Source organism: Magnolia sinica, chromosome 10 (assembly GCF_029962835.1).
Source record: "Magnolia sinica isolate HGM2019 chromosome 10, MsV1, whole genome shotgun sequence".
NCBI classification, from domain to species: Eukaryota; Viridiplantae; Streptophyta; class Magnoliopsida; order Magnoliales; family Magnoliaceae; genus Magnolia; species Magnolia sinica.
In genome coordinates, this window is record NC_080582.1 from 22,850,232 (window position 1) to 22,862,878 (window position 12,647).

The window sequence follows — 12,647 nt, forward strand, 5'->3', positions numbered from 1 at the left end:
AACGCTGTTACGTGAGAAAGAAGAAGTCTGGACGCCGACCAATGTTTGCGGAAGTTGCACGATCATGGCCATGATCAGATGGCTGATCTGATCCGTCCATCGTATAGGCCAGCCAATAAACGTCCCAGGAGATGTTGATTTTATGGATAAAGTGCAAAGAATAAGGGACTTATGAAGCCCCGAAGGTGGCTGCGAAAAGGCTTATGCGAATTCTGCTGCGGAACTGACTTCAGCCGACTCAAGCCTCGCCACCGCCCCTGGCATCTATAAAAGGGCTTGAGACATCCAAAGCAAGGGAAAGCAGCAGAAGGGAGAACAAGATCTAGAGCTGGGGAGAGAAGAAAGAGAGAGAGAGAGAGAGAGAGAGAGAGAGAGAGAGAGAGAGAGGAAGAAAGAAGGGAAGGATGTTCTTATTGTTTAAATTTTATTTTTCCTTCATTATAATTGATTTTATGGATTGCTAATTTCTTGCCTAGGGCTGAGATGTAGCCCCTAATTTGAATAACTCTTGTATGTGTTGAATTCATCTAATTTGATTGTTTGTTTCTTTCCCTAGTGTGCTTAACTAAATTTCTGTACTTCTCCATTCTATGAGCTTAACCAAAGTCTAGATGTGGATATTGTTTGGAATCTTATTCTAGGTGCTTATGTCTGACCATGAATAGGTTTCCTATAGAGAAATAAATAGGAATTACATCTCTTCACGCCTGACCATGGATGGAAAGATGTGATCCTTATGCTTTAAGAGATTATACATTCTGTGTGCCCGACCAAGGACATAGAGTGTGTTTTATTTATAAATATATATCAATCTGAATTAGGGTGAATCAACAAGTAAAATAAGGGTCAGGATAATTAGGGGTGGATTCGAAAGTTCTAGTCTTCTCCTTGATTGAATTTTCCTTACTGCTCTCGGTTATTTTTCATAAATTTGTGATAGTTTACTTAATAGTTCACTAAACCCTTTGTTGGATTAGTTAAGAAGAGTCGTAAATTTCAAATTGTGACAACCAGTCCTCGTGGGAACGATCTCGTAATACGTACCATATCTACATCTGATTCGTATACTTAAGAGTTTAAAATCATTTAAATCAGATTGGTTTAAATAAAACATCAAGTTTTTGGCGCCGTTGCCGGGGACTGTTTTGATCCAAATTGGATTTAGGATTCTTTCTTATCATAATTCATAGCCTTAGGATTTTTCTCGCATTATTTTAGGAAACTTAATTTGTTTTTATTTTTATTTTTGTTTACAGGAATTGAGGAAGGAAGCTGCAAAATAAAATTGTCTTCAAAAGGAGGAGCTCCCAAATCTTCAGACATCAGTCATCTCCTTTCCCGGGTTCTTTCTTCCAATTCTTGTTTACATAGTTTTATATTTTTTTTAGGAAATTCATAATTTTTAGTTTTATTTCTCTTAGGTTGCATCTTAGTTTAGTTTTCTTTCTTAAATTGCAGTAATTCAGTTTTTGCTGGGACGTAGATCTCTGAACATTGAACTAGCACCTTTTGATCCTGAAATAAATAGAACATTTCGTAGAAGATTTAGAAACATCCTATTTGAAATGGCGAACGAGAATGGAATTAAAGCTCTTAGAGATTATTCAGCTCCTGTCCAATTTAATGCATCTTCATGCATGGTGTTGCCAGCCACCCCGGCAGCATACTTTGAACTTAAACCTGGGGTCATACAATTGTTGCCCTCCTTTTATGGTTTAGATAAGGAGGATAAGGAGGATCCATATCATCATGTGAAAGAATTCTTAAACATTTGCTCTACCTTTAGGTTCCAAAACTTTTCAAATGATTCGATCTGTTTGCGTCTTTTTCCTTTTTCTTTGAAGGATAAGGCGAAAGCATGGTTGAATTCTCTAAGAGTTAGGTCTATCACTACTTGGGACCATCTGACTAAGAAGTTCTTAAACAAGTTCTTCCCTGTTCACAAAACTAATGCTCTTCGTAGAGAAATTACTAATTTCACACAAAAAGAGGTGAGCACTTTCATGAATGTTGGGAAAGATGGAAGGACTTACTTCAAAAATGTCCACACCATGGTTTTGAAAAGTGGCAACAGGTTCAATACTTCTATGACGGTTTGACACCCCAAAACCGTCGCATGGTTGATGCCACCAGTGGAGGGTCATTCATGACCAAAAGCGATGTTGAAGCTTGAAATTTCTTTGAAACCTTATGTGAAAACTCCCAGTAATGAGATTATTCAAATAGAGGTGAAAGAAGTCCTCAACCATAGAAGAAAGGTGGTATATAGGAGGTAGGAGTCACGCCAGATCTTTATGCCAAGATTGATAACCTGACAAAGAAAGTGGATGTTTTGATGTTAAATAATGGACCTCCACAACCAACTCAAGCCAAGTCATGTGCCATATGTTCCAGTCCCACCCATCCTACACAGTCTTGTCCATCTAGTACAGCATTTTTAGAATTTCTCTCTAAACAAGTGCATGCTATGAACACTTTTCGGAGACCTGGGAATGATCCTTACTCAGATACCTACAACCTAGGGTGGGCTAGACATCTAAATTTTTCTTAGGCAAAAGAACCACAACAAGAAGGACCATCTGAAAATCCTCCAATGCAACCTTACCCTCAAGTTGGCAGTCAACAGCTTCAACAGTTTCCACAATATCAACAAGTTCCTTCACAATCAAGGAAACCATCTCTTGAAGATACACTCAATCTGTTTATGCAGAGTTCTCTTCAATTTCAAAAAGATACCCAACAAACTTTACAAGCTAACCAGCAAAGCTTACATGCAAATGCGCAATCTATTGCCAAGCTGGAATTACAGTTGAGTCAACTTGCTGCCACATTGAGTGAGATAGAGAAAGGCAAGTTTCCTAGCCAACCTATGGCAAATCCAAAAGGACAGTATGAGATTGACTCTAATTCAAACCAATAACAATATCATGAGCAAGCCAAATCAATCATTACCCTCAAGTCCGGTAAACAGATCGAGAACAAAGTAGAGATGCCTAGGGAAGAATCAAATTCCAAATCAGAAGATCAAAATGAAGCAGAGACACATACTAATGCATCGAAAGCCCAAAAGCACTCTGACTCTCCAGGTACCACTCATGTGCCATCCTATGTACCTAAAGCACCTTTTCCTCAACGTCTGGCACCAGTTAAGAAAGGAAACAACTTTAATGAGATATTGGACATGTTTAAGCAAGTGAAAATTAACATTCCATTGCTTGATGCTATCAAGCAAGCCCCTGCTTATGCTCAGTTTCTTAAAGATTTATGCACTCAAAGATTAAGATGAATGTTCATAAGAAGGTCTTCCTTGCAGAGCAACTCAGCTCCATGATTCAAAACAAACCCCTCCTAAATTTAGGGATCCAGGAGCTCCTTCCATTTCTTGTGTCATAGGAGATCATAATATTGAGAAGACATTGCTTGATTTAGGGGTGAGCGTTAATTTGTTGCCATATTCTATGTATGAGCAGCTAGGACTTGGTGAGCTGAAATCAACTAAAATAACACTCCAACTAGCTGATAGATCTGTCAAGGTGCCTCGTGGTGTTATTGAGGATGTGCTAATCCAGGTTGATAAGTTTTATTTTCTAGTGGATTTCATCGTTCTAGATACTCAGCCTGTCCAGAATCCTACTAGTCAAATCCCGGTTATCCTGGGACGTTCATTCTTAGCCACATCCAATGCTATCATAAATTGCAGGAATGGAGTTATGAAGTTGTCTTTTGGTAACATGAAGATTAAACTCAATGTTTTCAATGCTGGACAACAACCGTCAGACTCGGATGATATATTTGAAGTGAACATGATTGAAAGTCTAGTGTATGACTCTTTCCTTAAATCTTCTGAAGATGCTCTTGAGACTTGTTTAGCACATTTTGGCGTAGATTTTGACATAGAAAGTTCTATCCAAGAAGTCAATGCATTACTTGACTTTAATCCTGAAATGGATACTACAAAATAGAAAGCTAGAGTGGAACTTCTTCCACCACCTGAGTCTAAAATGGTCCCATCTATTGAGAAACCACCCGAACTTGACCTTAAACAATTACCTGAAACTCTCAAGTATGCATTCTTAGGTCCTTCTGAAACCCTGCTTGTCATCGTAACTTCTAACCTTGATAAGGAACAAGAGGGTAAGTCACTTAATGTTCTTAGAGAATATAAGGCAGCCATTGGGTAGACAATAGCGGACATAAAGGGAATAAGCCCTATTGTGTGTATGCATCATATTCATCTTAAAGAAAATGCAAAAACGTCGTATGAAATGCAAAGGAAGCTTAACCCTAACATGAAAGAGGTCGTTTGAGCAGAGGTGCTTAAATTGTTAGATGTTGGTATCATTTACCCCATTTCAGATAGCACATGGGTCAGCCCAATTCAAGTTGTTCCCAAAAAGTCTGGGATTACGGTGAAAAAAATTGATGATAATGAATTACTTCCAACCCACATGACTATGGGTTGGCGAGTTTGTATTAATTATCGTAAACTGAACCTGGTCATAAGGAAGGATCACTTTCCTCTTCCTTTCATAGACCAGATACGTGAGAGATTAGCAGGGCATAGCTACTGTTGTTTCCTGAATGGTTATTCCGGGTATAATCAGATTCTCATTGCTCTCGCGGGTATTTTCAAAGTAAATGGTCAACGTTGAAACCATATTTTAGAGATTTGGTTAATAAAGATGTTGTGGAAATTTATCTGGAGGACCCATGTTAGTAAGATTGATTAATTCATGGTCCACGGTTGCTTGCATCGCTTGTTTGGCTGAAGACGTTAAACTTAGCGCTCCTGGGAGGCAACCTAGCTTTTCATTCCATTACATTTTCTTAGTTAGTTAGTTCAATGTTTGTGGGTAACATTGCTGCAAACCCTCACGAGACTACAACTCGTCCACTAGGGGCAACCTAGGGGTTTAAAGGCTTGTTGCATACGCTAAATGCAATCGAGAGAACCTGCGAAAGTGGTATAGGTAGGATCTTCTTTTTGTGATTGTATTTTTGTCATTTTACTTTGTTGATTTCTCTTTTGTGTTGACTCGCTTTTATGTTGATATTTTTGGAAAAGCTTCTTGATTCTCCGTCCAGGTATTATCTTTCCATCACTCCTCTTTTATTTTTGTTGTCCCATGTGCATTGCATGCTTATTTCTTTTACATTGAGGACAATGTAGATTTTAGGTTAGGGGTGGGAGATTAGGTTACCTAATCAGTATTTTCTTGGTCTTGAGCAAACAATTGTGAAAATTTTTTAATTGGAATTTCTTGTGAAGTCAAAGTGATGTTGAAGGATAGTTGTGATTTTAACATTACAAGATACAGAATGTTGGTAATTTATGACTCTGGGATTCAGTATATGTTAGATTTCACAGTTAAGTTTGAGTTGTTAACCCATGATTAGAAGCTTTAAACATTGATTGAGTCATGATTTCACAGGACGCATCTTGCTTACACATTGAATGATTAACTTGGTAATCACTAAGCATGAAAAGAATTAGCCCGAAAAAAAAAATGGCAGTAAGAAGAATTGAAAGGGTAAGTCACATAATCTTCATCATAGGTTTGTTCCCTATAGGTGTAGATTCGATCCCCCATGATTGACATTTAGAAAAAGTTAGGCGACAAGTTTTCACCATCGGTTTGCTCCCTATAGGTGAGGATTTGATTCCCCTCCTTGGCATTACTATTCATAAAGAAAATCAAAGGCTGATAGAATGAAAAGTTAATCTATAAGGCAAGTGTTGGTTTCAGGTTTGGTTGTCATGAATTCTGTTGTTAATTACCAATGATAATATGAAATTGACAATTAGATCTCTTAATGATTGTAAGCCGAGATTACACTATATACTCATGGAACTCAATGTTTAGAATTGTTCTAATTAATGGATTAATATTTTGAACTTGATTATGAAGTTTACCATGACCTTGTTTCCAGGAGAAAATTCCACTCACCATTCATGAATCTTAAAATTCTCACATCTCGACTATTTGTTCACAAGTCACTCAGGTTTACAGGAATTGTCGTGTATTTCTGAAATTATTTTTCGTATGTTTTGCTCAGGACTAGCAAAATGCTGGTTGGGAGTTGTAAAGAGGGTTGAATATTGCATATTAGACCCGATTATTACCTAATTTTATATAAATGATAATGCTTAATGTCATATTCTAATTGTGTTTTTGTTGCAGAATGTAATTAGGAGCGGGGACTGAAAAAGAGCACTACAAGCATGGAATTAATGCTGCGAAGTCACCAAAGCAAGGGACGGACTCCAAAGGACCAACATTGATGAATTTACATGCCAGAGATCCGAGAAAATCAAGCCGTTCACGTTAAAGAGGCCCGAAATTGGTCTAAAATGTAAGATCACAGGGTTCCCGCCATTCGATTAACTTAAAACTTCATATATGGGATGAGGGTCATAAATTAACCGTACACATAAAATTTTAGCCATTGGATATCTCGGGAAGTGTCCCAACTGACAGATCATACCCTTAATTCCTTAAGTGGGGCTCACCTACAATCTGGATATGCTTCAAAGTTATTTTCAACTCATTTTAGGAGGTGATACAATAGATGGACGGTACAGATTTCCCATAAACATTATAGTGGATTCCACACTGAGGTGGGTGTGCACCATGCACATGTAGTAGCGCCGCGCACCGGGCAGGCTAAGTCGGTCCAAGCATCGCTGACCCGAATCTTCTAAAAACGGCTATTTCCATTTTTAGCTTCCTATGTAACGAACGGACACTGTCCATTTTGCGAAAGTTAGTGGGCCACCATCAGGGCCCGTACGAATGATCCAAGCCGTCCATCTTGTAAAGGGCCTTGAAAGAATTGAACCCAAGCTGATATTTGGCGCCAATGAACACACGCACATGCTCTCTACAAAGGTCACAAGCGAACTGCCCTGCGACGTTCAAAACGATTTTAGCATGATTGCTTCTTTTGGCCGCATCAACGGACAACCAAAATTGATCATGTCCGACCGGTTTTTCGAGAGGAATCCAATGAACGGATTGGATTTTACTTTTGACATCAACGTGGGCCCCACTGAGCCTCGCAGCGCTGTTACGTGTGAAAGAAGACGTCCGGACGCCGACCGATGTTTGCAGAAGTGTATGATCATGGCCGTGATCAGATGGTTGATCTGATCCGTCCATCGTATATTCCAGCTAATAAACGTTCCAGAAGACGATGATTTTACGAATAAAGTGTAAAGAACAAGGGACTTATGAAGCCCCGAAGGTGGCTGCGAAAAGGCTTATGCGAATTCTGCTGCGGAACCGACTTCAGTCGACTCAAGCCTCGCCACCGCCCCTGGCATATATAAAAGGGCTTGAGACGTCCAGAGCAAGGGAGAGCAGCAGAAGGGAGAACGAGATCTAGAGCTGGGGAGAGAAGAAAGAGAAGAAAGAGAGAGAGAGAGAGAGAGAGAGAGAGAGAGAGAGAGAGAGAGAGGAAGAAAGAAGGGAAGGATGTTCTTATTGTTTAAATTTTATTTTTCCTTCATTATAATTGATTTTATGGATTACTAATTTCTTGCCTAGGGTTGAGATGAAGCCCCTAATTTGAATAACTCTTATATGTGTTGAATTGATCTAATTTGATTGATTTATTTCTTTCTCTAGTGTGCTTAACTGAAATTTCTGTACTTCTCCATTCTATGAGCTTAACCAAAGTCTAGATGTAGATATTGTTTGGAATCTTATTCTAGGTGCTTGTGTCTGACCATGAACATGTTTCCTATAAAGAAATAAATAGGAATTACATCTCTCCATGCCTGACCATGGATGGAAAGATGTGATCCTTATGTTTTAAGTGTGCCAGACCAAGGACATAGAGTGTGCTTTATTTATAAATATATATCAATCTGAATTAGGGTGAATCAACAAGTAAAATAAGGGTCAAGATAATTAGGGGTGGATTCGAAAGTCCTAGTCTTCTCCTTGATTGAATTTTCCTTATTGCTTTCGGTTATTTTTCATAGATTTGTGATAGTTTACTTAATAGTTCGCTAAACTCTTTGTTGGATTAGTTAAGAAGAGTCGTAAATTTCGAATTGTGACAACCAATCCTCGTGGGAACGATCTCATAATACGTACCATATCTACATCTGATTCGTATACTTGCGAATTTAAAATCATTTAAATCAGATTGGTTTAAATAAAACATCATTAGGTTATATAAGTTAAGGTTTAGGAAATTGAGAATAGGTTAAGGTTTAGGTTTAGGAAATCGGGTTGGAGTTTAGGTTTGGGTTTTCAAGTTCAGGTTTAGGTTTAGGTTAGGGAGTTGGGATTGGGATTAGGTGTAGGTTTAGGTTTAAGGATTTGAGAATACATTTAGGTTTTAGGTTTAGGTTTAGGTTTTAGGTTATAGGTTTAGGTTATAGGTTTAGGTTTAGGTTAAGGTTAGGTTATACGTTATAGGTTATAGGTTAAGGTTTAGGTTATAGGTTTTGGTTTAGGTTAAGGTTAAGGTCATAGGTTATAGCTTTAGGGAATTGAGAATATGTTAAGGTTTAGGTTTAGAAAATCGGGTTCGGGTTCGGGATCGGGTTTAGGTTTGGGTTTTCAAGTTTAGGTTCAAGTTTAGGTTAGGGAGTTGAGATTAGGATTAGGTGTACGTTTAGATTTAGGGATTTGAGAATACATTTAGGTTTTAGGATTAGGTTTAGGTTTAGGTTTAAGTTATAGGTTTAGGTTTAGGTTATAAGTGTAGGTTATAGGTTTAGGTTTAGGTTAGGTTATAGGTCAAGGTTTAGGGAATTGAGTTTAGGTTATAGGTTAGAGGTTTAAGTTATAGGTTATATGTTATAGGTTAAGGTTTAGGTCATAGGTTAAGGTTTAGGTTGAGGTTTAGGTTATAGGTTTTGGGATTTGAGAATAGGTTTAGGTTATAAGTATAGGTTTAGGTTAATATTGTAGGTTATAAGTTTATGTTAATGTTGTAGGTTATAGGTTTAGGTTAAGGTTTAGGTTTAGGTTATAGGTTTTGAGATTTGAGAATAGGTTTAGGTTATAAGTATAGGTTTAGGTTAATGTTGTAGGTTATAAGTTTATGCTAATGTTGTAGGTTATAGGTTTAGGTTTAGGGATTTGAGAGTACATTTACGTTTTAAGTTTAGGTTTAGGTTTTACGTTTAGGTTTAGGTTTAGGTTATATGTGTAGGTTATAGGTTTAGGTTTAGGTTATATGTGTAGGTTATAGGTTTATGTTTAGGTTAGGTTATAGGTTAAGGTTTAGGGAATTGAGTTTAGGTTATAGGTTTAGGTTATAGGTTAAGGTTATAGGTTAAGGTTTAGGCTATAGGTTAAGGTTTAGGTTTAGGTTAAGGTGTAGGTTTAAGTTTAGGTTGGTTTTGGGATTTGAGAATAGGTTTAGGTGAAGGTTATAAGTTTAGGTTTAGGAAATTGGGTTCGGGTTTGGGTTTGAGTTTAGGTTTTCAAGTTTAAGTTTAGGTTAAGAAGTTCAGATTAGGATTAGGTGTGTAAGGCCCGTATCCTAGTCCGTACCGTTCCACTAGCTTCCGCGGTCCTTCCTATCGAATTTTGACAATCCTCGACCCGTATCCGATGTTTGCCCGCGATCCTAAGCCGAGTCCTACATGCTGAAGTCGGCTCGAACCGAAACTTGTATCTTAGAGACCGCGCCGTCACCGCGGTTCCAACGCCGCGATCACGCACCGAACCGATACCCAGGTCAGAAGATGTGGGCCCACGTTCATTTCGAGAAAAACGCCCCGCGTTGCGAACTTCGAGGGAATCTCTACAACATGTCCTATTAATCAATCAATCAATCAATGTCAAGTACAACCATATCTCAAGTACAACAACCCATCCCTCTTTTTTCACAAGTCAACCCTCTCTCTCCCTACCCATTCCTCTTTTTCCAAAATTCAAACATAGCCATGCCTCTTTTACAAAATTTTCAAACAAACCCATCACTCCATCACCTCTTATCATTTCCATCACCTCACTCTCTATCTCATTTCTCAAATCTCCCAAGCAACCCAAACTCCATACGTCCAAGCTCCTCACTCCCAACTCCAAGTGTGGCCCACTCTTCCCACCTTCTCATCTTCCATCTCAACCTTTCAATCATCATCTACCACCATCAAAACTCCCATCAACCTCCATCAAAGGCAAGCTAAGGAGCATAAGAGCCTAAAAGAGCAAGGACGAGGCCTAGAGGTGGGTGATCCACCGTTAATTTCAATTTTAAGGGTCTACTTGTTGTGGGACCCACTTGATGTATGCATTGTTTAAGGAGGGCCCATAGTGGCGAGGTCCCTCCCTTTCTCACGTCTCTCTCTCTCTCTCTCTCTCTCTCTCTCTCTCTCACTCTCTCTCTCTTCCTGTTTATATGGCCCACCTTAATGTATCATCCTCACCATCTGATCATGAGGCCCACCATGTTGCTGCCCATTTTTAAGACAGACATGATGAAGGGGACATACAAATATCAGTTTGATCCTAGCTGGTGGGCCACGCTGTGTGGACCCCACCCTGATGCATGGAGTATCCATGCTGTCCTGTACGAGGACCGCAATGATTTATGGGCTGGATTGCCCCGTCCAGCTTGCTGGACGGTCAGGCCTACTCAATGCTAAACCGGATTTGGCCAGTGAGACTACAACAGCTATATAACTGTTGTAATGGCATCGTCAGAGAGCTGGGCCCCATCAATCAGCATGTATTCCGTCCCACCGTCCACCTATTTACATGGGACCCACCCCACACATGCGACAAGTGTGAGGCTGCGGCCCACCAGAGGCCTTTGGTGTATGAATTTTTGTCCAACCGTCTGTCTGGACGCTGGACGCATAGCAAATAAATAAATAAATAAATATATTTAAGTTTTTTTAGGGGTTGCTCATACAGGCCCCACCTTGATTTATGTATATAATCCACACCGTCTATCCCGTTCCCCAGCTCATTTTAGGCGTTGAGCCGAGAAATGAAGCTAAACCGACTTTCTGGTAGGCCATAGCATTGAGAATAGTACTTTCACTGTTGAATTACACCCCGATATTTCTATACACCAAAACCCATCAAATATTGAGCTTGATGGGTTTATATTAAGACATGGGAACCAACGGCTGGGTCGGATTCCCCTGATAAGGGCCCCACATAGGAAAAACTGTGAAAAATCCCCTTTTTTCCAAAAAACAAATATATTGTTTATTAGGCAGCAACACACAAGCGGACGCAGCAGCATCCTGCGGTTGCGCATGGACAGGAGAAAGGGCAGGGACGAGTCCCAGCCGTGGGCCCCACCATGATGTGTGTGAACATTAAGGCCGTGCATTTGATGGCCCCTCCTTGCCGTGGGGCATCCCAAAAATCAGCCGTACTTGGGAGCTCAGGTGGCTCGCACGGCAAAAAACAGTGATGAATTGAACGTCTGCCATAGGAACTCTGTTCCAGACGTCTTGGAGAAATATAAAATTTATACTTTTATGTCTGTGTGACCGTATCTACAGATGGATGGCAAATAAAAGTTGTGGTGGGCCCTCGGTGGGACCCACCCGTGATGGGGTTGGTTTGGTTAGTGTACCACACATCAACCCTATAGCTGTTGACGTGGCAGGTCATGTGGAGCCCACCTTGGTGACATGTGCACCCAATGTGTGGGACCCTCTTGATGTATGTGTTGTATCCTAACCATCCATCCCATTGGCAAGCCCGTCTTAAGGCTTAGGACTAAAAATAAGACAGGTCAAGGATCACGTGGACCATACTGTAGAAACAGTGGGTTTGAACGTCCACCATTTAAACCCTCGAGCTACCGGGTTTGGACCTAAATGATATTTGTTTTCCCTCTAGATCCAGGCCTTTGTGACCATGAATAGGCTGGATGGGAAATAAACCCTATGATGGGGCCCACTACAATTTAACCGTGGAAAAATCATTATCTCTACTTGTCGCACCCCAAACTCGGTGACCAGATTCACAAGGAACCCGATGGCTGGTTCTGTCCGCAACAGCCTCCATAGTACCCCATTCTCGGTTCCTGAGGTAGGTTCCGATCCTAGGATCTTACAAGGAGGATTTCCATAATAGTATAATCATTCCAATACGAGCATACCCAAGATCACAGCAAGTATATCTGAGAATAATGAAGAGCACACATCACAAAATCCACTAAGAATTTGAACTTTTGCAAGCTTATATTAGGTCTGAAAGGACATACATAAGATAATGGGAAAAGAGAGAAAAGGGTCAACAACACTGGAGTCCTCAAGCTCAACTCTACTCCACGCTCTACTGCTACGTCGCCTGCCTAGAGCTTCCTGCACACATCAATTGTGCATAAGCTTAAGCTTAGAGGGTGGTGAAGGTGTGTGATAATAGTGCACAGAAGAATAATAGGGGATATAGGAAGAAAATATGATCAAAGCCAACACCACCAGTCTTAGCAGGGCTGTTATGAACGCAAGAAGCTATACCAAAGTAGTACAATAATGCAGGAAGTCATACCAAGGCTATATAATGCAATGAGTACTGTAATGCAATGAATACTAGGTGTCATGCTAAGGCTTAACATGAATACTATGCAATATGCAATACGAAGTAATACCAGTGCTTATATCCAATCCACATATCAAGTACATTTCCATCATAGGGAAATCACTGGGGTCCATT

At 39.9% G+C, this 12,647-nt stretch overlaps 1 non-coding gene across 1 annotated transcript; it reads right to left on the reverse strand.

The window, feature by feature from the left end:
- Window positions 1-1,952: 1,952 nt before the first annotated feature.
- LOC131217829 (small nucleolar RNA R71) lies at window positions 1,953-2,058 on the reverse strand. The gene has a single exon (XR_009157419.1). It is a non-coding gene; the product is annotated as a small nucleolar RNA R71 (small nucleolar RNA).
- Between the last annotated feature and the right edge of the window lie 10,589 nt (window positions 2,059-12,647).